The sequence below is a fragment of the Tupaia chinensis genome, unplaced genomic scaffold (genome assembly GCF_000334495.1).
Source record: "Tupaia chinensis unplaced genomic scaffold, TupChi_1.0 Scaffold000063_1, whole genome shotgun sequence".
Lineage (NCBI taxonomy): Eukaryota > Metazoa > Chordata > Mammalia > Scandentia > Tupaiidae > Tupaia > Tupaia belangeri.
Genome location: NW_006159521.1, coordinates 7,059,689 through 7,084,830, shown reverse-complemented (window position 1 = coordinate 7,084,830; position 25,142 = coordinate 7,059,689). Strand labels below are relative to the sequence as shown.

Below are 25,142 nucleotides of genomic sequence, written 5' to 3'. Positions count from 1 at the left end.
GACCTGCTGGAAGGATTAAATAAAGTAAGAAATGGCAAAGTCCCAGACAATGTCTGGAACGCACACAGTAAGGACCACAATGGACCCTGATAACTCCAACTTCATTGTTGTACCGAATTTGTCAGTGAAAATAAACAATGAAATGGAAAATTTCTGAATTCGTTTTGCAAGTTATACAACAGGACTCAGAAACAGAAAGAAAGTGTATCCCACAATGGCTAAGCCACACTGTCATGATTTCTCAAGCCATCTACATAATTTTCCCTCCATAAACCTTTCACTGTCCATGCAAGATCGGCCTTCCCCATTGAGTGGGTAAGCTACATCTGGGCGGCTGAGACTGTACACTGAGGAAGTGGGCAGCTCAGACTGAGGGTGCTCACAGACAGGCTCTCCACCCTACGACCCACCGGTCTCATGGTGCCCAGGTGGATGAAGCCTCGGCCCTCATCTGTTTACAGGGTTTCAGGTTAACACCAGCCATGGCTCTGAACACTCTGTGGATGGCAGGCTTCCTTTTACTTGACATTCCCTTTCTCCCTCCGTCCTTCTCTCTCTCTCCTTCCTCTGTCTGTCTCTCTCTCTCTCTCTTTTTCTCTTTAATTTTGCCAAAGGGTGCATATGCTCACGAGAGAGGGAGGCAGAGAGAGGGAGAAGGAGAAACCATTCCTCTTGGGGATGATCACGTGGCAACCCCTTCTCCTTCATCTCGCCATCCTCTCAGGATCCGGGGTATGGAAGTACACACACCTGACATGTTTCTCAAGATACCAGGTCCCGGAAGTAAACTGTGTGGTTGGCCATGCGGGATTCCAGTGCCTTAACCACCAGGTCATAGAGCAGGCCCTATTTGGCATTTCTACAGTGGAATCCCCATGTGTTCAGAAATAGGTCAGGGCCTGGGAGCACCCACATGGCGGAATTTGGGGAGCTCAGAACCCACTGAAGGACATGTAGATGAGGATGAGCCAAAGTGATGCGTGTCAATGCATAAATACATACAAAACGCATGACTTCCTGGATCAGGGCAATTTGAAGGAGATTTCAAATATTTTGCATTTGCCAGAGGAAACCAGAGAAGTTAAGAAATCCATTATAATCTCCACCACAGGGGCAAAATGGCTAATATGTATGAAATCACAGCAAATATTGAGACTGTTCCTTCTACACCTCAGGCACCCTCCTGGGAGGTCACGCGCTGGGTGGGAGATGAGCGTGAACTCAGAGGACCGACTCTACCTCTTCCTGGAAGTTCATTTCTCGGCGGAGTTTGGACAAAGGAGAGAAAAATCAAGCGAGGGTACAGAGAAAGGCCAACTGCTCAGACAAGGATGAGAAAAGGGAATAGGAGACTCTGAGAGAAGGGGAGGCAGAAAGAAATGGGATAGGAGCCATATTACATTTCATGTAAAATTTTCTTAAGTTGTTAAACGTTTCCTCCGTGGGACACGCAGGTCTTTTGGTAAAAGCACATTCTCAGAGACCCCGGAGCCAGCATGGGGAAGTACCCATGCCATGGGCAGGAGCTCTGCAAGGGCTCTGAAAGGGTGGCCACCCAGGCCGCCTTGCAGAGGGAAATGGCTCGATGATATATTTGGCTTTCTCAGAACCACATGCAGCATCAGTTCTACAAAATTACCTCAGACCTCACCACTCCTTCTTCCTCTCATGGCAAAGCAGGAAAAAAGAAAAGGCACCGGCCACAGCATGACTCACTGGAGTCCATCAGGCCCAAGGTCTACTGCAGACGCACACAGACTCCTGGCACTCCTCGCCCCTCACCCCCTCCCCTCCAGCTTTCTGGGCACCCACAAAAGTGGCCCTGCATAGAAACCCAAGGTCCCGAGTCACCTCCTGTGGCTTCTTTACGTATGGGTTGGTTTTAAACCCCAACAAATATCTACCTATACAAAACAATGTTACTTTTCCTTTGAAAAACATGTATGCACATGGGCCAGTCAGGTGGCATGGTGGTGAAGTCGCTGGACCCCTCCTGGCTGACTGTACAGTCTCAGAGGCTGAGTCTCAGAGGCTGAAAACCATGCTGGGCACAGGTGTGTACATGCCCAAAATCCCGAGAGGGGACTGGAAAGAAGGGACTGCAGTGTGGTCTTCCCTCTGGGGTGTGCTCCCCGCTTCCCCGGCCACCAGCATACATGGACAATAGCCAAAAAAGGAAAGTATGCCCAGGCAAATAAAACAGAAGGCTATCAGACAAGTGGCTGTTTCACGTCTACGAAGCACAAGCAACAGACGAGCTCTGAATCGTAGCGCGTGTGTCGGTGCGATCCACAGACGCTGCCTCCCCAAGGTCGCCCCGGTCAGTCTTGGTGTCCAGTCCGACTGCCCTCTCTGCCTCGCTCGATGTGGGACATTCCTGTCTGTCTGAGAGTCCGTCTTCTCCCGCTTCTAATGGCAGTTATGTTTTGGACTGCCTTGTCCTGAATATCACTTGAAACTGAGGATTCTCATCCCCGGGTCTCTCTTCTTATCTTTCCATCTTCCAGCTAGCAAGATCAGGAACCGAACATGAGTCAGGTGTCAACACATAAAACAATGAGCTATTCGATTCGTGGAGGTCTTTCCATTCACTTTTCCAAACAGCCTGTGGGAGAACGGGTTAACATTCTCCTGTTACATAGAAGGAAATGGATCTCGCAGCCAGTAAGTAGCAAGGTAAGCTGCAAACCCAAGACTCAGAGATTACAGACTCATCCACACGAGGTCCCTTCCCATCATCTCCCCTTTGCTTACTGGGTGCTTCTGCCTGTTAGGGCAGGGGGCTGGATGGCACTGCGGAAGTAAAACTCGATGCTCTGTGAGGCTGACCGGCTTGAGAAGGTTCTGAGTTCACGCCCAGAGACCCCCCCTGAGTATGACAGGTGCATGTGTGCTTGTGATCTGGGGTTGGTGGAGGCTGGGAGTGGATTGCGGCATCAAGATCACGTTGGTGACAGGACCAGCAGTTAGCGTAATGGATATGTTGCTGGACTCCCATGTAGTCGACAGCGGTTCGAGTCCCAGACTCGGTGGTTTAAACTCACTCTGGGTGTGCATGCGTGCCCAACATCCTGAGAGGAGAATGGAGGAGAAGGGATTGAGGCGTGGCCATCCCCCTGGGGGATGATTTCTCACTTTCTGTCTCTGTCTCTGTCTGTCTGGCGAGCCCACGCACCCTATAGCAAAAACCTCTCCAAAAAAAGAAAAGAAAAAAAAAAAAAGATCACATTGGTGCTAACCTGTCTCTGTCTCATTCAGAGGATAAATATTAAATAAAGGGACATGAAGATGGCAGCAGAACGATAGTCTCCAAAACTGAATTCACAATAAAAAAGACACACAAGCTCTGTTAACGACCACCTCGCTCTGCAGCAAAGACTAAAAAGGTGATCGATTTGATGTGTTTTCTGAATCCACGTGGTCATAAACGTCCTTCCCTCTCGCTCTGTCTTCTTCTCCCAGGAAATTATAATTATATATATGAACTCACTCAACCTGCAAAACCGTTCTCCATACTGTGTATTTTACCTTGATTTTACTGGTTTAAAACAGGAAAATGCCCAAGGTCTTCCATTATCATTCTTACCGTTATTGACAACTCTTTGCTATGCCTTACTTTTTCACACTACCTGCCCCCGCAAAAACTAAACAAAACAAAACAAAACGAAAAAGAACCCACAACTCAGATGCGCTAAGGGGTGGGAGGAAAGGCAGCCGGGAAGAGTGGGAGCCACTCGGAGCCTTCGGGGAGGGCTGACTTCCAGATCACCAAGGACAAGGTCAGACCCGCTGCAGTGAAAGTCGGGCTGCGGCTGGCCAGGCAGCTCTAGCAGAGGTGACGACGTTATCAGAGAAGCTGGAAACCAAACATGGGTGTGAGGGTTCCCGTCCCAGCCCAGGGGAGCTGAAGACCCCACAGGGAAACAGTACGGCCGGCCTCTGTTTTTGTGTACAGGATAGAGCTGGGCAAGAGTGCGATTTTTCCAGAGGCCTTCCTTGCCTTCCAGAGCCAGTGAGAGGGGCTGGGGGGTAGGTAAACTGACATCAAGGTGGGCAACAGCTTCCATCTGCACCCTCAGGAGGCCTGGGGAGCAGAGGCTGCAAGTTGCCTTCGGACCACCACCCGGAAGCGGGAGCAGTAACACGTGTGTGGTTCCGGAACAGTAACCCTGGACGCCTGTTCTCTGAGAGCTTCTTTCTCCTACTCTTGACTGAGAGGGGTGGGGTCGGCTGTGTGAGGGTGGCCACGTGTGTCAGGTTCTCACCTCGGCAGGACGCTTCTCTTTGCAGGCTTCTTTGATGAGCAACTAATTTTTGTTCCTCCCACTAAAGAAGGCACCTTTTTTTGGTGAGATTTTTGCTATAGGGTGCGTGGGCTTTCTGGAGAGACAGAGAAAGCAAGAAATCACCCTCCGGAGGGGATGCCCAGGCCGTAATCCCTTCTCCTTCATTCTCCTCTTGGGATTTTGGGCATGTGCTCACACGTGCTCGGAGTGAGTTTCAAACTGCTGGGTCCAGGATTTGAACTACAGCTGACCACGTGGGAGTCCAGCACCTCAGCCACTACATCACCTGCTGGCCCCAAGAAGGCAACCTTTTAAATAGGTGAGGGGCCACTGTACAACCGTGATAGGATATTGTTACTATGAAGACAGTAACAGTAATCCTAAATTCCCCTTGGCCCTGACAGTTACTACAAATTAGGAGGGAGAAGTTTCCCACTAGCTAGGAATTGAGTGCAGATTTCCCCGAGCCATGTTTAGTTTCTTTTCTTTTCTTTTTTTTATTTTCTTTAAATTTATTTATTCATTTTTAAATTTGACCAGAGAGGGACAGAGGGCGGGGGTGAGTGAGAACGCAAGCCGTTAGGTCCAGGACTCGAACCACGGTCAGCCATGTGGGAGTCCAGGACCCTCAACCACCACCCTACCTGCCAGCCCTGCCACGCTTACTTTCTAATGATGATTCAGTTCATTTAAAAGCCGCGGATTCGGACGCAGGTTCTAGGACGTGGGGTCTGCCCACGGGGCATAATGGCCTGGCTTGTTGCGCGGGTATAGGAGGTGGCACCGAGACAGCGCAGGCCCTCATGCAGACGAGGAACCCAGTGGTGGGGCTGGGAGACCTGGCTGGCTGGCTCCCGGGCTGACTAACAGGTGGAGCTTCCTCGCTCAGTGTGTGTTTACCAGGGTGGGGACCAGCAGGGCAAAGGTGAGTCAGCACACACAGGTGACAAGACCCTCTGGGAAGTCACCGTCACTGCCCAGGGCGGAGTCCCGGTGCAGCCCTGGCCTGTCACGCAGAGGTTCTGCAAACACTCTCACGACTGTCCCAGTGAGCATTTTTCTCCTTCAGCCAGGAGAGAGGAGTTCCTCATGTTAGGCAGCTGCAGTCTGCAAACGCCCTTTAGGTGCTTGGAAAAGAGAGGCCATTAAATGCGCCATGTAAATGCAGCAGGTCGTGTTGGGAGGGGCTGACCACACGCACCCACGCTTCTAGAAAGTGTTTGCTGCACAGCTGTTCTAGAGAGGGGTCCAAATTCTTGAACAGATAGTTAATGAGGAAAAATTGAAGTTCACATCCTCTTCGATCCAGCAATTGCATTCTTAGGCATTTTCCTTAAGACATAACCTTGAAGGGGGAACCAGCAGTTAGCGTAATGGCTATGTCGCTGGACTCCCACGTAGTCGACCGCGGTTCGCATCCCGGACCCAGTGGCTTAAAACTCACACCGGGCGCGTGTGCGTGTGTGCCCAAGATCCCGAGAGGATAATGGAGGAGAAGGGAGTGCGGCGTGACCATCCCCCCTAGGGGGTGATTTCTCGCTTTCTGTCTCTCTCTGTCTGGCGAGCGCACGCGCCCTATAGCGAAAAACCTCTCCAAAAAAAAAAAAAAAAAAAAGACATAACCCTGAAGGGATGGGAGAATGCATGTGCAAAGCTGTTCACTGCAGCAAAGTTTGTAACGGGGACAACAGGAGCCATGTGAGGGGCAGATGGTGACACAGCACAAGCTACAAAGGGGTGCTATGCCGTCAGTAAAGACCTTTTCTTTACTGATTTTAATTTTTGTCAGAGTGCATGTGCTCACCAGAGAGAGACAGAGAGAGGGAAGGTGAGAAACCACCCATGCCACAGTCCCTTGTCCTCTGTTATCCTCTTGAGATTTGGGGCACACATGCACACCTATCTAGCATGTTTTACAAGCTGCAGGGTCCAGGACTCAGAACCATGGAGTGGGCCATTGGGATTGAGCCACCTTAACCACCACACTACCTGCTGGCTCCAAGACACACTGTCTCTTAAAAATCCATCGATATGTGGAATAAATATAGAATAACTGCATTAGACAACTTTATTTTAAAGCTGGGATTTTGAGAGAAAAGTGACTTTTATTTTCCATTTTACCCTTCACTGCTTGGATTACATGTGGTTGAAAATAAATAGGAAAACAATAGAAACGATGAAGACAACATCAACACAAGCGAGCATTTCCTGGGGTGGTTTTGGGTGCCGACCAAGATCTCTAAGCCAGAAGCTGGGCTTTTATTCTACGACCGGACTCTGTATGTTTCCAGGTCTGAGAGGCAATTGGAAGCTGTCTGGGCAACAAGAGAGGATCACGTCTGGGACGCTGAGCTGGTCACCAGCCAGCAGATCTGAGGTCCAGAAACGCCCCCACACTGCAGCTACATCGGCCCCGAGCAGCAGAGAGGCCTCGTTCTCATAGACAACGGACAATGATTAACACTGGCCTGCACTCTAGCTAAGCTGGTGGGGTTTTTTGTTTGTTTCTTTTTTAAAGAGGTTTTTGCATTAGGGCACATGCACTTGCGGAGAGAGACAGACAGACACAGGGACAGTGAGAGGGAAAGTGAGAAATCACCCCCCGGGGGGATGGCCACGCCACAATCTCTTCTCCATTACCCTCCTGGATCTTGGGCTCGTATGCACAAGCACCCAGTGTGAGCTAGTTCTTTAATGGGATTTTTCTGTCCCAGTGAATAGGAACAAGAGATGAGCAGAACTATCTGCTAGATTTTGAACTTTTAGTTGGCATTCTGGAACTCTTTCTTTTGCATTTCTGTTATTTGACTGGAAGGAAACATTTCTATTATAAAGGATAGAAAATCAACCACAAATATGTGTCTGTCTACTACGTACAAGCCACTGTAAACCAGCACTGGGTTCGAACTATATTTCAACCTCATGACTGTTTTTTTTCCGAGAAAGATTTTTGTTATAGGGTTCGTGCACTTGCTGGAGAGAGAAACAAAAACAATAACAAAGAAAAAAGAAAAAAAAGAAAGAGAGAAATACCCCCCTGGTGGGGGTGGCCACACTATAACCCCTTCTCTTCTTGGGATTTTTGGGCACGCACGCACATGTACCTGACCAGTTTTAAGCCACTGGGTCTGGGATTCGAACCACGATCAACTATGTGGGAGTCCAGCAACATAACCATTATGCCACCTACTGGTTCTGGTCCCATCAACTTTATGGAATTTAACCACCCAACATTTTGGCACTGTGCAGATGTCTTTGAAGCAGGTATGTATTGCTGGCCTTCAGGGGGCACAGAACAGGAAGGAGTGTTCTGGAAGACTGGGAGACAGAACAGTCGGTAGCTAATAAACCCTCCCAACTCCATGACCATTGGGGTAACTGGAACTAACATTTACTGAAACCAGAGTTGCTTTATATAATCTCATTTAATTTGCACAGCACCTGTAAAACGCAGGTATTACAAACCCTGTCACTTTCTACAAATGAAAACTTCAAGCCTAGGGTTATAACGTACCAGCTGCTTAGAGGAGGTGGGTGGGAAAGTGCCCTGGTGGCGTGGCCTGCAGGGCTGGGAGTGCAGGAAGCCCGATGAATATAGCGTAGGTGCTTATTATTAGTTTCATTCAGGTAAGTACATACGGCCCTAAGAGAACTTCAATACCATGTGGCATTTCAGCTACATGATCTCATTCGCCCCTGAGTTGACGCTGGGGTTTCTGACTTCCTTTTCTGTACTCTTGCTGCTACACCACAGCTCACTTCCAATTCCATGCTCTAGGCCAAGTGTAGACACTGACTCTAGGACCACTGTGAGTCCAGGGGTCTGTAGGCTGGAGTAGACTTCTGGGAAGAGGTGGCCCCAGGGCAGAAGGGTCCATGACCAGGGCAAACACAATCAATCGTCCAGTGTGGGGCAGTTTTGAGTGTGGAAGAGTGAGTTGTTAATACAAAAGCTGGAAGGCCGATCCTGTAGCGTGGTGGTGAAGCATTGTGCAGAGGAGCTGTAATGGAGCCCTCATGGCTGACTGTGGATCAAATCCCACCCTGGAAGCTTGAAAAATATGCTGGGTACATGCATGCATGCGTAGGATGCTGAAGGGATGGGAAGAGGAGGAAAAAGGGATTGTGGTGGGGCCAGCAGGTGGCGTGGTGGTTAAAGCACTTGACTCCCACATGGCCGACCGTGGTACAAGGCCTGGACCTGGTGCCTTGCTTTCTCACTTTCCCCCACCCCCCTCTCTCTGATCTGGAAAATAATAACAATAATAAATAAAGTTAAATAAAATAACTCTTTTTTAAAAATTAGGGATTGTGGTATGAGCAGACCCTATTGGCGGAGGGGGGATGGTATCTCTCTCTGTGTCTCTATGTCTCTCTCCCTTGCATGCACATGCATACCCTCTGGAAGAAAAAATAAATAAACCTGAACAAGAGGCATAAACACTGTCTCTTGCTGTGCAGTGTACCGGTCACCAATTTGATCTAAGAAAAGCCAAGGGCAGTTCTTGAAGACTACTAGCCCCCTTAGCCAAGGCCCACTGTCATTTAATCACAAAGCGTCACACAAATCACTCCATGTCTCCAAGCCATCCCCTGTTTCTGTCGACTCTGTGCTGCTCACAGGGCTGTCGTGAAGACTGATTGACCACCAAACCAACCCCCAGTCCCTTTAGCGGTAGGATGGTTAGGATGGTTCTGTAAAATGACACACTCAGGGCGCAAGTGTGGAAGGTGCACACCAGGTTGGCAACACCTAGCCAAGAAGGGAGGGAACAAAATGTTTGTAGAGTGAGAAAGAATGGTAAGGTGCCCCAATTTTCTTTCTTTCTTTTTGGTGCATCTGTGTGTGTGTGTGTGTGTGTAAACTTGCCAGAGGGAGTATGCAGTTCCCAAAGAGAGACAGAGAGGGAAGAGGACAAAGCACCCATGATGGGGTGCGGTCACACTGCAATACCTTCTCCTCCATTTCTCCACCCTATCAGGATTTGGGGTACACATGCACATGCCCCAACATGTCTTTCAAGCCCCTGGGACTGGGGTTTGAATGGGGGTCAGCCATGTGGGATCTGGCTCCCCTAACCATCTCACTATGGGGCCGACCCACCAATTCTATTTAACTGAAGATTTGAGAGTATTTATATGCAATATCACTGTATAAAAATCTGGTGTTAAAATAGTGTGACTGTGTTTCTCTCTAAACATCCTTTCTGCATGGCTTTATCTTTCTATTGAATGTACATTTGTAAAATATATACACAAAGGCCAACCAGTGGCCTGATGGTTAAGGTAGCTGGATCCCACATGGCCAACTGTGCAGTTCCTGTCCCAGACCACGCAGTTTGGAAAATCACGCTGGCATGCACATGTGTGTGAGCCAAAAAAATCTCAAAAGGAAAACAGAGGAGAAGGGACTGTGGCCATTCCCACTTGAGAGCTTTTGCATTTTCTCCCCTCCTCCAAGTGCACATGCTGTAGAGCAAATTAAATATACGCAGACACACAGAGCCATTTTCACTGTGAAAAAATTAGATTGAATAAAACAGCAGATATAAAAGTACTCCTGGGGGCCAGCAGGTGGCATGGTGGTTAAGGGTGCTGGACTCCCACGTGGCCATCCACGGTTGGAGTCCAGAACCTGATGGCTTGCTTTCTCATTTTCTCTCTCTTTTTCTCACTGTCCCTCTCTGGTCAAATTAAAATGAATAAATAAAGTACAATAAAATAATTTTTTAAATAACAAAAGTACTTCTGCAATGTAAAATGAAATATAAATGTATGACACTGTTTTCCATATTTGTTGCTATTCCATATCAGCTCAGGTTTCTAATTCTTATTTTTCCCAACTTGCAGCTATAGCAAACTCTACTTTAAATAACAATGGGGCCCACAGGAAGAGGAAACAATGGCCTCTCTGTTACATTCTCTGCCTGAAATCTCAACTCCAAAGGATCCTTTTCTTTGTCAACAAACAATGCAAAGGGAACACATTATAAATGAATAGTTGACATGTCTTGTCAATCCTACATGCATTGTTTTCCACATTTTAACACTCTGAAATTAAGGCTGGTCCCCTCACAGAGCAGTTAAGGGAGCTGGATCTCACATGGCAACCGCCATTAGAATTCCAGCTCCAGAGGCTTGAAAAGTATGCTGGTGCGTACACGTGCACAGCCCAAACCCCAGCAGGATGGAGAGATGGGGAGAAGGGATTGCGTACACACACTGGGGGTGACTTCTTTCTCTCTCACTCTTCTCTCCGGTGAGCACACATGCCCCAGCAACAACAACGACAAAAAACATTCTGAAATCAGACATGTCTTATAGTCAATCGTGAGTCACAGCTTACCTAGCAGTATTATTTTGCTTTTTTGGGTTTGTGTGTGCTGTTTTAAACGGGGTCTCGTGTCTGGATCTTCCTGCCTCAGTCTCCGTGTGGCTGGGACCACAGTGCATATCCAGTCTCAGCCTCTGAGCAGCCGTGTCAGCTAGTGCACGTTGCTGCGTTAGTTGGGCTTAGTGGCTGGGCCTGCAATTCTGTTTTTTGGGGTTTTTTTGCAGTAAATAAAATAACGACGTGCCTCTTATAACCAGTAGCATCTGAGGCATGATGAACTATGACAGACTACTTTTACATTTTTTATTTTTTTATTTTTCGGAGAGGTTTTCGCTATAGGGCACATGCGCTCGCCAGCCAGCCAGACAGACAGAGACATAGAGACAGAAAGCAAGAAATCACCCCCCAGAGGGGATGGTCACGCCGCAATCCGTTCTCCTCCATTCTCCTCTTGGAATCTTGGGCACACATGCACACGCGCCCGGCATGAGTTTTAAGCCACCGGGTCCAGGACGCAAACCGCGGTTGACTACATGGGAGTTCAGCAACATAGCCATTACGCTAACTGCTGGTTCCCAGACTACTTTTATTAGAGGCCAAGGGCGAGCCTTCATTTTTGCTTTTTTAAGTTTTGCTATAGGGCACTCGTGCTTGCCAGAGACACACACAGAGAGAGAGAAAGGTAACGAAGTGAGATATTACCCCCTAGGGGGATGGCCATGCTGCAATGCCTTCTCCTCCAGTCTCCTCTTAGGATTTTGGGCACACATGCACCTGCACCCAGTGTGATTTTCAAGTCTCTGGATCCAGAACTTGAACTGCACAGTTGGCCATGTGGGATCCAGCTACCTTAACCTCTGTGCCACCTGCTGGCCTGCAAAGACTCTTCTGAGCACTGCAAATATCAATTGGAATTAAATATCAGATACAAAATATTATAATTACTCTAGGAAGCACTGTACCAAATACTAACCTCACTTTAAGAACTGTATAGTGGTTCTAGTGGTGAGGTTTATACTCACCCAGGCTTAGAGGTTTTGCTGCGAACATTTCTGTGGCTGTCATGGCCCCTCCCTAACCCCTACACCGTTCCACTAAAGGAAGAGAACTAGTGTGAAGTCTGCAGGCCACTTCCTACCTACTGTAAATGGTAAAGGCACGTTCAGGTGTGCGTCTCTTGGACCCTAATAGCTGCGTCAATATTATCACCATTTGATGGGGCCAGCAGGTGGCATGGTGGTTAAGGGAGCTGGACTCCATCTTCAGCCCGCCTGGGATCACGGGCACGTGCATGCCCGGCATACTCAGGGGGTCTCCGAAGACCAACCCAAACCTTCTGTGTGGGTCAGCTGCGGAGCACTGTGTTTTCCCTCTGGGCCACTATCTGGCTCCACCGTGAGGCTTCTGGCGTATACCACACTCCAGTGTTTCTCCATTCTTAGTCACTGTCAACCACTTTTATTAACTTCTCTATATCCACGTTCCACCATTCCTGTGCTTCAGATCTTTCTATATACAGTCCTCTCTAATTTAGCTTAATCCTGAACAAGGATCTCCATAAAATTAGCAATTTGGTGTGCTCATTTTATTTCTTCGATGTGTAAAAATAACCTGGAAGACAAATGTTTGAGAATGCACAGTGTGGGGTTGTACGCGGCCCCCTCACAGCCCGCTTCGATGCCTCGTTCAAACGCGGGGACACGCTGCCGTTCTCTGTTGGGCCTGTTCCTGCCCATTTCAAGTCTAGCCGCAGGGGACTCAGATGACTTCTGTTCTACTTCCCAGAAAAAAAAGAAAAAAAAAAAAAAATCTTACATAGCCTGAGCAGATTTCCCCTTAACCCCTTCAGTTAATAGGTGACAGCCCAGGTTTTGCTTTCCCAAGTAGAAACTCCGTGGTATTCACATTTTGAATTGCCTGTACCTTCTGTCAGGGGTTCTGAGACCCCCGCTCTCATCCTCCAGCCTCCGAAGGCCCTCCCAGCCACACACGGGATGTTGCTGTGGTCCCCCCATTTGTCTTGAGGTGGAAGAAGACATTCTCTCCTGGGCACCTGCTATTTATTTCCTCTTCTGGGAATGAAGTCCTGGGAACATTAGTACGGTTCAGTTCTCTTTCCCTCTCTATCTCCAGAACACTAAGAATGGTGGCTTCTTCCCCTCTCATCCTCACCCACAGCCCCTTTAACCTCTCCATTATGTAAACAACTTTCAGTGTCCACAATGCAATCTGGGTGCCCAGTGTCCCAGGCTCCCCATGACTCAGCCCAGGCAGCCCAGGCTCCCTGAGACCCTGCAAGGCATCTGACCTCCAGGCAAGGCGGGGGCTCTGGCTTGGGCTCCTCAGGGCACACCCACCAGTGCAGCTGGCGTCCCAGGGGGTGGGCAGTCAGGGGACAGTGGGAGCCCTTGCGAACCTGGTCTGGAGCCCCTCGAGGCCACTCCCCACAGGGCAGTGGGCCAAGCACCTGGAGTACAAATCTCAGCAGGGTACCACTGTCCACCGCCCCTCCTGCCCCCCAAGCTTCCAGAGCTGCCCTTGTCCATCTTGAAATCCTGCTTGCTCCTAACTCTGCAATTCCCACACTACTTTCCATGCACACCATGCTGGGCTTTGTTTTTATGCACCTGGAGTATGTGTGTATGCTCCAGCCTGGGGTATCCTTCCATGAACTCCTCCTACTGCACCCCCAACCCTGTGCCCAATAAACTCCCACCCAGTCTAAGAAGTCCTTCGCTTTAACCAGGAGCCAGGCGTTTAACTAGTAGCACAGCATTACGTGGGTAGCTGGCTCCTAGTAAAACTAACCCCAGGAACTGGGTCTTAGTCTCTATTCTACCCTACAACCTAATACAGTATCCGATGCATTGTGTGAACCCTTCAAACACTTGCTGAATGGGACTGGCCCCGCGGCCTGGAGGTTAAGTGAGCTGGATCCCACATTGCCGACCGCGGTTTCAATCCTGGCCCTGGGCAGCTTGAGAAACATGTCAGGGATGTGTGCGTGTGTGCCTAGAATCCCAACAGGGTTGAGAGATGGAGGAGAGGGGACCCGCTGGGGGGTGGTGGTGTTTTCTCCCTCTCCCTCTTTCTGTCTCTCTCTGGCAAGCACACACACCTCTGGCTAATTAAAAAAAAAATTGTTAAACAAATTAAATAGAATATTATTGGGTCATCAGAGAAGTTATGATGTATTTTTCTATGCAAATATATTATTCTCACATAATAGCGAATTATTATTACACACCCGGGGCCGTTCTAAACATTTTGTATCTGGTAACTTATTTCACCCTCTCAACCTTATGAAGCAGGAAACAAGCACAGAGAGGTCAGTGACGTGCTCAGTTCCAAGGGGTGGGCTTCAAACCCAGGCCATCTGGCTCTGGATCGTTGCACGTAGGCAAACATCACACCTACGGCCTCTCCTCATAAAGGCAGTGACTGCTGGAAACAGCAACAACCCTCAGGTTCACGGTAACGGCCGTCCTGCATGTCTACCTCGTGCCAGGCCTCACCTGCTTTCGTCTGCACAGCCACACCGCAGGGTACTTTTATGATCCCTTTCACACAGATGAGAAGTGCCACGTGGCAGATGAAGTACTGGCGAGGCCCCACAGCCAGGAGCCCACCCAGCAGCCTGGCTCTATATGGCCCGCACAGAACACAGATGGTTCCGCACCAAGGAGTTGGTCCGGAAGGAGTTGGTCTGGAAGTGTCCCCAGAATGCAGGCAGTGCTGGGCTCAGGGCAGCGCTCAGTCGGGACGGGCTGGGTGAATAAATTCTAGGCTACTTTGGCTCATCGCAAGATATTTCTGCTGTAAGTATATCCCACTATGACAGCTATCGGTGAGAAAAATGGGAGTCCCAGGCCTGCAGTCTGCTCCAAGGAAGAAAGAAGTTTCCATGGGCCAGCAGATGAGGTAACGGTTACGTTTCTAAACTCCCATGTAGTCAACGACAGTTCGAGTCCCAGACTCAGCGACTTAAAACTCATGCCGGCAATGTGTGCGTGCGTGCTCAAAATTCCAAGAAAAGAATGAAGAAGGGAGTGTGGTATGGCCATTCTCTCTGGGCGGTGATTTCTCGCTTTCTGTCTCTCCGGCAAGAGCACATGCCCTATAGCAAAAAAAATCTCTCTTAGAGAAAAGAAAGAAAGAAGTTTCCAAAGCTTTCCTGTCTATTTCCAGCCCAGGAGGTCAAAGAGACATAGCCCTTAGAGACAGTTCTCGTAATCTCTTAACTTCAGTCCAGTCAAGGGTAGCAGACTAATCTTGACCACATCACGACAGAGGTGAGGATATTCCGGTCACGGAATAATGTGACTCCAACAGTTGAAATGCCTTCACCTGACACATGCTCATTTCACGTTTGCCTCGATTCATATTTTAACCAAGCAAATGATGAAAGAGTCCCACTCATGTCGGTCTCTGTCTTTTCAGCTCTGTCTCCGCTGGCTGGACAAGTACTTCAAGCAGTTAATGGTCCCTTTAGGGAGCTCCCTGTCATCACTCCTGTTTCCAAGTGCAAAGGTCTTAGACATCTGGGGATGCAATTTGAGAATGCAATTCTTTCTAATCCAGCAGTTGATTAGAATCAACGGATGAAGGTACAAGCTCTATTTTGCACATGTCTCCGTGACCTTGGGCAAGGCCAGCTTCAGAGAATTCTGCTCTTCACCAATAAGGCAATGTGTTAAATGTATACCTGAATGTGATTTCCGTTTCACACCTTCCTCACCAGGATTTTCCTTCATAATACTAATGAAAATAGATTCACAAACAAAAACCTGACCGGGGCCTGTGTCCTAATGTTTGGCTGGAAATGATGATCTCTGTAGCTGCTGCCGGTGTTTGACTGAATTAAGAAGCCAAAGGGACGAGGCAGGCAGACCAGCTAGGAACATCAGCGCCAACGGCCTTTGCTCACGTTATTGACCGAAGCAGAAACAAAAGCGGGAAGGTCACTGAACCATTTCTTGTCACGTAAAATTAACTATCGTCTGTCCCAAGGAAGAAAGAAATCCTAATTTAAATGGTATTCTGAGAAAAAGGAAAATATGCAGACTTCTCAGCAGACTCCAGCAGGACAGATACCAACCTGATTAAAAAGTCCCCCAGGACTCACTCTCGTCTCCAGCCTCTCTTCTGTATTGATTGCAAACTATGTTTTATTTATCAGTCGGGCAAATCGGTGGAGGTGTAGTGATGCAAGATAACCAACTACTCACATTCTATGGTTTTCTTAGATTATTTCATTTTTCTGAACAGTTAACTGGGAGGATAGCGAACAAGACTTTCTTTCCAAAAACATGACCTTCTCTTTCTCTCTTGCTCTCTGTCTCTCTCCGGCAAGTTGTAAGTGCCCTATAGCCAAAATTGAAAAGTCCATGGAATTAATTTCTTGCCTGTGTTATTTTAAAAGCCATGGTGAAGGCACAAGAGAGTAGCATAAAGAGTAGGCATTTAAGCAGAGGAGACACAGGTAAGGTGATGACGCATCATCTCCCACTTACGAGGGCGGCACCGGGGTGTGCCGGGGAAGGGGAAGGGGGAAGGTCTGAATTGTGAATGGGATGTCTGGGGCACGGGCAGTCTTTGTCATGGGGTAGCTATGGGGACACTAAGTCCAGGAGGGAGGCCAAGCTCAGGAACAAGGAGTGTTTCACTGGCTAGTGACCCGTTTCTGACAGACACACCTGCTTGCCCGGCCTGGCCTGGTCTGTGCCACACGGGTGCTGTGTTCCTCTAGGGCCAACATGTAGCCACGAGGGCGGCAGTCCAACAACATTTGGGGTACCAATGAGGGGTCATTTCCCGATCCAGAGAGACCTGGGGCACAGAGATCCCAGCTGACACAGTGGGAGAAAGAGGGTGCATCTTCAGGGAAGCCACCAGAGTGGCCACTAATCAACACAATGGGTCAGGGGTCAGTGTCCCTGTGGTCTTACAGGCTCAGGGCAGCTCAGGTGCGAAGGTAAACGCTGGGCCCTTCCTCTCGCTCTGTTCTATCACCCAGCTGAGTGCACACGGCTCACTCTGCTGTTTCTTCTCGTGACCCATGACTGGGACTGAAGGAATGGAGTGAAAACAGGGCTGGGCTCACGAGTGTGGAAGGGGTGGGGGGAAACGAGACTAAACGTGGGCTCAGTGGAAGCCCGGGGGGAGGCAGCAAGGTGGCTGGCGGATGCCCGTCCTTGGTATCTCCCAGAAGCCACACCCTGACTGCAAGAGCAGTTTGCAGAAGGCACACTACTGACTGTAAGGGGTGTGGGTGTGTCTGCAGCGGGCAGGAGGAGGGACCGCCAACCTCACTGGTATTACTTACCACCTATCAGAGGGCGCAGGCCGACACACAAGAACGGTGCTACAGAGCTTCCGGGGGCACTGGCCACCTGTCTGCAGGTGCTGCCCACGTTCAGCATCCCCAAGGTCAAGAGGCAAGTTCAGGGGATGAATTTGCCATGTGATGAACCTGGAAGTGAGGCAGGGCTTCACCTTGAGCTCCAGGACGCTCGCTGTTGTGCGCTTGGGGCAGGTCACACACAAGTAAACCCTGACATCTTTTGACCGGCTCATGGCTTTACTAAGGGTTCAACTGAAGACGAAAACAGATGCGTTTAAAACACAGAAAATGGAAGGAAGGCAAAGAGAAGTTAGGCAAAGGGAGGAAGAAGACACTCTCACTGCGAGGAGAAGGGGTTCCAGCTGAACCTCCAGCTGGAGAAGGGATTGCAGTGGGGCCATCTCTCCGAGGGAATGACCTCTCAGTTTCTCTCTCTCACTGGCAAAGCATGCACAGTATGACAAAGACCTTAAGTACATAAATAAATAAAAATAAGTGAACTGGCATATAAATGGCTACTAACAGCACTCTAACTGGGTATGCGACGTTTCAAAAAAGAGATGAGTATTGTGATTTCATCTAGCCAAGAAGATGAATAGCAGAGACAGGATTCAATTCTGAAAATATGAAACTCTGGCAGGCCCTGTAGCCTAGTGGTTAAGGGAGCCAAATCCCACATGGCCAGTCAAGCACCTTGAAAAACACAGTGGGCGTGCACGTGCGCGTGTGTGCGTGTGTGCATTCCCAAATCCCAACAGGGTGAAGACGTGGAGTAGAAGGGGTTGTGGTGTAACTGTGCCCCTGTGGGGGGTGCTTTCTCCCTCTTTCGGTTGCTCCCTGGGGAGTACGTCACCCTCTAACGATTGAAAAAGAAACTCAAACTTTCACGATGCTCCAATGATGCCTAATTGCACAATATAAATGTGAGATATTTGAAGATAGGATTCACTAGGAATAGTGATCTGCCACAGCACAGAGAAGACAGAGCAGCTGCAGAGAGGACACACAAGGAATATATATTTTTCTTTTTTAGATATTTTTCTTTAGGGCACATGTGCTTGCTGGACAGACAGACAGAGACAGAGAGACAGAAAACAAGAAATCATTCTCCAGGGGGAATGGCTACACTGCAATCCCTTCTCTTCCATTCCCCTCTTGGGATCCTGGGCACAAATGCAACATGTCCCTGGCATGAGTTTCAAGCCTCTAGGTCTGGGACTTAAACTATGGCTGGCCAAGTGGGAGTCCAGTGACACAACAATTATTCCATCAGCTGGTCCCATAAGGACCATCTTGGGTAACAGGCTGATGTCTGGGCAAAAATGAAGGTGTTTAAACAACATAGGAGGAGATATAAAGAAGGGGCAGAACGCTTCCATATTAAGATTTGGAATCCTACAATTTTATGACTGGAAGGGGCCTTGCCTTTCGATCACCAGTTCCAGCCTCCTACTTTATGTAACCAGAGGCCAGAGAGGTGATAGGGCACACCCATGGTTCCAGCTCTGGATTTTTCTGATCCGACAGACATTGTAAGACAAATGAGGTCCTCTCTGGGGATATGTTACCACAATCACCTGAGTCCAGGCACTAATATAGTTTCAATTTCTCAAAAAATAAACATTACCATTTGTAAACTGTGGCGATTGAGTATATTGCAAGTGTTTAAATTTTATCTACTTTTTTTTTTTTTTTGGAGTGGTTTTTGCCACAGGACGTGTGTGCTCACCAGAAAGAGAGAGACAGAGAGACAGTAAGCAAGAAATCATCCCCCAGGGGGGATGGTCACGCCGCAATCCCTTCTCCTACATTCTCCTCTCAGGATCTTGGGCACGCACTCAATGTGCCCAGCGTGAGTTTAAGCCACCAGATCTGGGACTTGAACTGCGGTTGACTACATGGGAGTTCAGCAACACAGCCATTACACTAACCGCTGGTCCCAATTTTATCTACTTTTTAACATAAAAATAAATATAAATCGGACCAGCAGGTGGCATGGTGGTTAAGGCACTGGGCTCCCACATGCCCACTAACAGTTTGAGTCCCAGACTCAGTAGCTTAAAACATGTCAGGTTCATGTGCGTGTGTGCCCAAAAATCCCAAGAGGAAAATGCAGAAGGGATTGCAGTGTGGCCATTCCCCCTAGAGGGTGATTTCTCACCTCTCTGTTAGTCCCTCTCTGGCGAGTGCATGTACCCTAGGGCAAAAACAGAAAATAATAATAAAAAATAATATTTAAAATGAATAAATGTTAAGGCTTAATGCTTTGTCTCTTGTGGGTTATCTAGCACGCAGACCTTCACATCAACGACCACCTTCCTAGAATCTCTGGCCCTCCACCCATGAGCCTCTGTTCATGGAGGGAAAAAACAAGAGTCAAGATACTGTCTTAAAATCCAGAAACAAGCTGGAGAAAAAAGGCAATCTCCAGCAGATGGGGGAATGCCAGCAAAATTAGAAGGTGGTGATAGAACTAGGGGCCGCTGGCCGTGTTCCTTCCAATGGTGACTTTCTCCTGCCGGAGTCATTACAACTGAAAACAAAACACAAGCGACCACGTCCGATGTGATTATGGGGCATGGTGGGTCACACCAGTTTCAAACTCTCAACTCTGTAGAGAAGCCAAGAACATTCTGCTGCTTGCTACTCATTTTCTGACTTCTGTGAATAGAACACAGACCCCAAAAGGCACCCCATATCATCAAGGCTGTGCTCCCCCACATTTAGGGACAGGGAAGGCACATCCGCGACTGTGCCACACGGAATGCTAAGTGCCTTGTACACGCCGTTTCATTTGCTTTAAAAAGAATTCTAGAAATAGCGAGGTACTCCGATCCCCATGTAACGGGAAAACTGCCTAGAGAGCGAGTAAGCCATAGAGTCCAGGTTTAAATCAGGTTGGTGACTTTAGAAACCCACTAGAGCGTCCATGAGCATATATGGTGGAAGATAAAATAAATGGACTTGGCACTCTGTAAAACATATCAAAGGGGGCCAGCAGGTGGCATGGTGGCTAAGGTGCCAGATTCTCACATGGCCAACTGTGGTTCGAGTCCTGGTCCTGGTGGCTTGAAAATCATGCTGGGTATGTGTGTGTGTCCAAAATCCCAGAAGGTGACTGTGGCATGGCCAACTCCCCCAGGGGATGATTTCGCACTTTCCCTCTCACTGTCACTCTCCAGTGGGTGCACATGCACTATGACAGAAACCTTAAAAAAAAAAATAAGAAAGAAAGGAGGAAAGAAAAAGAAAAACTCAACAGGGATGTTCTCTTCCAGCAAGGATTCATATGTAGCATCTAGAGCTGCCTTTAGGTTTTACAATGGCAAACTGGATGAAGAGTTGCCTTGGCCATGAAAAAAGAACTTGCGACTCTAAGCAGAGGGGCATTTGGGCACACTGAATGTGATCGACTCAGAGGAAGCTAGCTGGCATGGGGAGAAGCCTCAGAGAAGCTGGGAAATCCCTGTCCCTCCCCATGACATCAGGCCTCTTTGCCTGGTCTCTGTCAAAGCATTCCTCTTGGCCAATTTCAAAGACAGCCTCCCTTCACCATGGTCTTTAGTAAGTTTTTCATTCCAAATGAGGGGGGAGGGAGATAGAAGATGATTTTTCCTCTGTAGCCAAAGTGGCTCTTAGCACAATCAGGAGACGCAGATATGTTAAAAATAACTTCACAGAGATTCTCACTCAGATGAAGTAAGCAAGATAGATATCAATTGGCAAAACAGTCCCAGCTAGGGACGGGCTGGGGGAATTTTTGACACAGCTTCCTAAGTCAAACAGCATGTTACACTCAGTCCTGCAAAGTCGAGCGCTGGTAGGAAACGCTGGTCTCCCTCACTGCATGGCCAGGAATGAGAGGCGAGGGGCTGAGACGAACACACAGACCCTCCAAAGTGGTGATACCAGAAATCAGCTGGCACAGCATCGGCACGGAGGGCTGCTCCTACACGTGGTAGAAGAGCGCACACGCACTCCCACAGACAAGCGTGTGTTCGATTTGGGGCGAGACGATGAACAGAACATCCATGTCACCCTCACTGCCACACACAGACGGTTCTGCTTGGAAAATGCCAGCAAGGCCACAAGTGTATTTGCAAAAACATTTGCATGGTTTTTGGTTGCAGAAATGCTGGAAGGGGTTGTCCTATACCCTGAGTCAAGTGTACAAGAGTCCCTTTCTCTCTGAGCCCAGAGACCGAAGATCTGAGGGAAACCGGCACCAGGGGTCCTAATACTCCCCCTAACTATGCCTCATTCTCTCCCTGGGCGCTGGGCCAAAGGCGCAGTAGTACTTACTAATCAAATACCCAACACCCTGAGTGACTGCATGTCCACACAGGCTCGCTGGCATCCAAAGGGAAAGGTCTCCCTGTTTGAAGGAGATCGGCTGTTTGTGATACAGAAGCAGCTGTTAGCATCACACTTAGGGAAAAGCTCGTTTCTTTTCTTTCTTTCTTTCTTTTTTTTTTTTTTTTTGTAATTCAGTGCAGCAAAAAGAGAACCAAGGTTAGAAAAGAGAAATAGTTTGAGATGCTGAGAAAGATAAAAGGCAAATGATTTAAATAAAACATGAGGGAAGCATTAAGGGAGGAGAGGAGATAAAACAACTCCAGAGATCTAAATATACAACACAGAAAAACTGTTTGATCGTAGGGCAAGTACTATAAATAAATAAAATAAAATTCCATAAATCCTCCAAAGGAAAAAAAAAAAAAAAGAAAGAAGTTTCTTCCGACTTCCATTCTAAGGAAACCACAGCTTTTTGATTGGTGTAAACTACAGCTCACATACTAAAGGGTGAAATTTGGCTTTATCTAACAGGGCCAGCAGGTGGCGTGGTGGTGAAGGCACTGGACTCCCACATGGCCAACCGCAGTTCCAGTCCTGAAGCTGGGGTCTTGAAACTCATGCTGGGTGCGTGTGCATGCGTGCCCCAAACCCCGAGAGAACAGAGGAGAAAGGATTGTGGAGTGACCCTCTGTCATCACTCTCCCTCTCTGCGTGTATGTCTCTCTCTCTCTGGTGAGCTCATGTGCCCTATAGGGGAGAACCTACCAACATTCTCTAGATTAAAAAAAAAATAAGGGGTGGGGGCAACTGGTGGCGTGGTGGTTAAGGTGCTGGACTCCCACATGGCTGACCACAGTTTAAGCCCCGGCCCTGGCAGCCTGGTTTCTCCCTTTTTCATTTCTGTCTCTGTTCTGTCATCTCTCTCTGGTAAGCACGCATGCCCTATAGCAAATTAAAATAATCATAATAATAATAATAAGTACAATGAAATAGATAATTTTTAAAAATGTAAGGGAATCAATCGTTTCCTGCTGGCAGGCAAATTTTGTGTAGTGGGCGGGTCTGTGTTGAGCGGCTACAGATAAAGCTGAGGGGTGATTTTTATTTTTGATCATTTACATTTTTCACCCTTTTAAAAAAAATCTGGTTATTTTATAGATTCAGGGCAAATTCATCAGTCTTGAAAGTGGCATTTTAATGATCTGAATATTTTTTAAACATATCCGAATGGCGCTTCCCTTGTCTCCAACTCCGAGTCTCTCACGTGTGTTTTGGTAGCACCTTCTGTCTTGGGTGTGTGCATCAGTACTTAAGTATTATTACCACAGAAACGGCCACGAATTGTGCTTCATGGCAGACCTGCGAGCTGTGAAAGGAAAACCAGAGGGGACAACAGCCGAAATCCTACAGATGGCCGCGGGGAGCCTGAAACAATGTGTAGTTCCTTTCTATTCTGTTTTGCCCCATTGTGTTTTGAATAGACTGAATCACTGCCCAGCCTCAGGGCTGGCCTCTGAAAGGCCCCATTGTCAGGGCTCGGCTCTCCAGAGCAGAGCTAAGGTTGCTGTAGTAACTTCACCATGAATTTCCTGACCAGAGTGATGAAAATCTCCACTGAATTACAACAGCACCAGAGCTACAAACACCACCTCGAAACAAACATGGACCTCCCGGTGGAGGGGGTCTTTTCTTCTCGGAATATAACCTGCTATCTGCTACCTATATCATCCACAGGCCAAGAAGGAACTGAGTTTCTATGAGCCTGAGTTTGAAAAATGAACCTGCAGAAAGTGTCAGAAAGGCCCATTCCATAGCACCAGAGGTGGTGAGCAATTACAAGGTTTGCAGGCAAAGAGGAGGCCTGAACTCGTGAACTGCTCAGTCTAGCTCGCTGTGTTGGGAAGAGTCACTTTTCTGGAGCTGAGCAGGGGACGTGCAGTTCCAATGGCATTAATGTCACAGGCAAAGAGTAAGTCTGCAGTGTGGTGCGAGAAGACAACCATTTAGGATTCAGCAAATCCATTTACTCTGCCATGAAAAAAAAGAGAAGGTAATTACCCCAATTTATCAGAAGGCAGGATTTGAGCCCTGGTTAGGAAAACTAGGCTAGAATAAAACCTTTGCCCAGTTGACTTTATGGAGGGTTCACTTTGTACCTAGCAACATGCTAAGTTCTTTTTTTTTTTTTTAAGGTTTTTGCAATAGGGCGTGTGCGCTTGCCAGACAGACAGAGAGAGACATAGAGACAGAAAGTGAGAAATCACCCCCCAGGGGGGATGGTCACGCCGCAATCCCTTCTCCTTCATTCTCCTCTCGGGATCTTGGGCACGCATGCACACGCGCCCGGCGTGAGTTTTAAGCCACCGGGTCCGGGACGCGAACCGCGGTTGACTACATGGGAGTCCAGCGACATAGCCATTACGCTACTGCTGGTTCCCAACATGCTAAGTTCTTTACATATGTTAAATCATTCATTCCCCCAACAAACCTGTAAGGTTGGCATTATTATGCATGTCTGTTTGAAGGATGAGGAAGCCTTGGCATAAAGAAGTTACATAACTTACCCCAAACAACAACCAGAGAGAGAATATTCTGGGTCCAGAATCTAAACTCTCGTAACCCCTTCTCCATCTGGTTTTTCCATGTAGGCATTGGAATCAGCTTAGGAGCCTCTGGAGCTTAGGGACAAGCACTGGGCCAAAACCCATCTATCTGTGAGTCCTCCATCAGCTTCTAAGAAGATGTTGCCATAGGCATGGATGAGATAGTACAGAACAGAGAGGAAAAGGGAAGGTAAGACAGCCAAGGAAGGGAAGCACTCATCCATCCATTCATTTGGGCATTCATACATGGCATGCTCACTACGGACAGAGAGAAGAGAAAGCACCTCTCTCCACCCTCAGCATGGCACGGCCACGCTACAATCCCTTCCCCATTTCTCCATCCTGTCAGGATTTTGGGCACGCATGCCCATGCGCTCAGAGTGTTTTTGAAGCTGCTGGAGGCAGGATTTGAGCCCTGGTTAGGCAAAGTAGGATCCAGCTCCCTTAGCACCTAGTTCCATGGGCCTGGCCCAGTGAATACTTGTTGAATACGGCTGAAGGTTAGCAGGGGACAAAAGGAGATGGAAGATGGGACTATAATACTTCAAATTGCAGAGTCTGAACAGAAGTATAGCAAACCTCTTTTACCTCTCATTGACATATTAAAGTTAAAAGTCTGTGAAGTTAAAGAACACGTATAAAGTTAATGGCATTCAGATAAATCTAAAATACTAAGTCTCTAATGTGGAAAGCTCATCAGAAGACAGGTAAGTTCAGGGCTAATGAAGAGGGTCTAAGATGAGTCTTAGGTAAGGAAATAAGTAACCGTGCTCTGGAAAGCCCGCGCCACGGGATAGCCTTTAACAACACAAGAAACAGAGCACGCCCCTCTCCAACTTGGAGTCACCTTTGCCTGCAGCTGATAAACCCTCTACATTCCTGAGAAAGGACCACCCTCCATCCAGACCCAAGCTTGCAGAGTTTCCATCACTGTTCCACTACAATCAGAACTTTGAAAGAAGACCTCCCTGCCCCAATGCACGAACCTGCCCAGCTCCATCCCAGCGCTCTTGCTCAGCCCTAATAAGCCTAGCTTCTGTGCGAATTTCTGTTTCTGGTAAATTCTTTTACCACCCACACGCTGGCCCCACTGCACCTAACATATGCTCAGTGTTGCATGAGGTATCAAAACACATTCAAAAACAGTAAATGGGGAACAAAAAAAGTAAATCAAAGCCCTCAAAAGACTTTTCATCCGATTTAGCAGAAAAACCTGATATACCTACGTATAGATATTTAGTTGCTAACACTGGGAGAGCCTCCAACCTGGCCTCTGTCTG

At 48.1% G+C, this 25,142-nt stretch overlaps 1 protein-coding gene across 2 annotated transcripts in view; it reads right to left on the bottom strand.

The window, feature by feature from the left end:
* MYO1E (myosin IE) overlaps positions 1-25,142 on the bottom strand; it is a 301,820-nt gene that overhangs the window by 192,683 nt on the left and 83,995 nt on the right. The window lies entirely within an intron of this gene.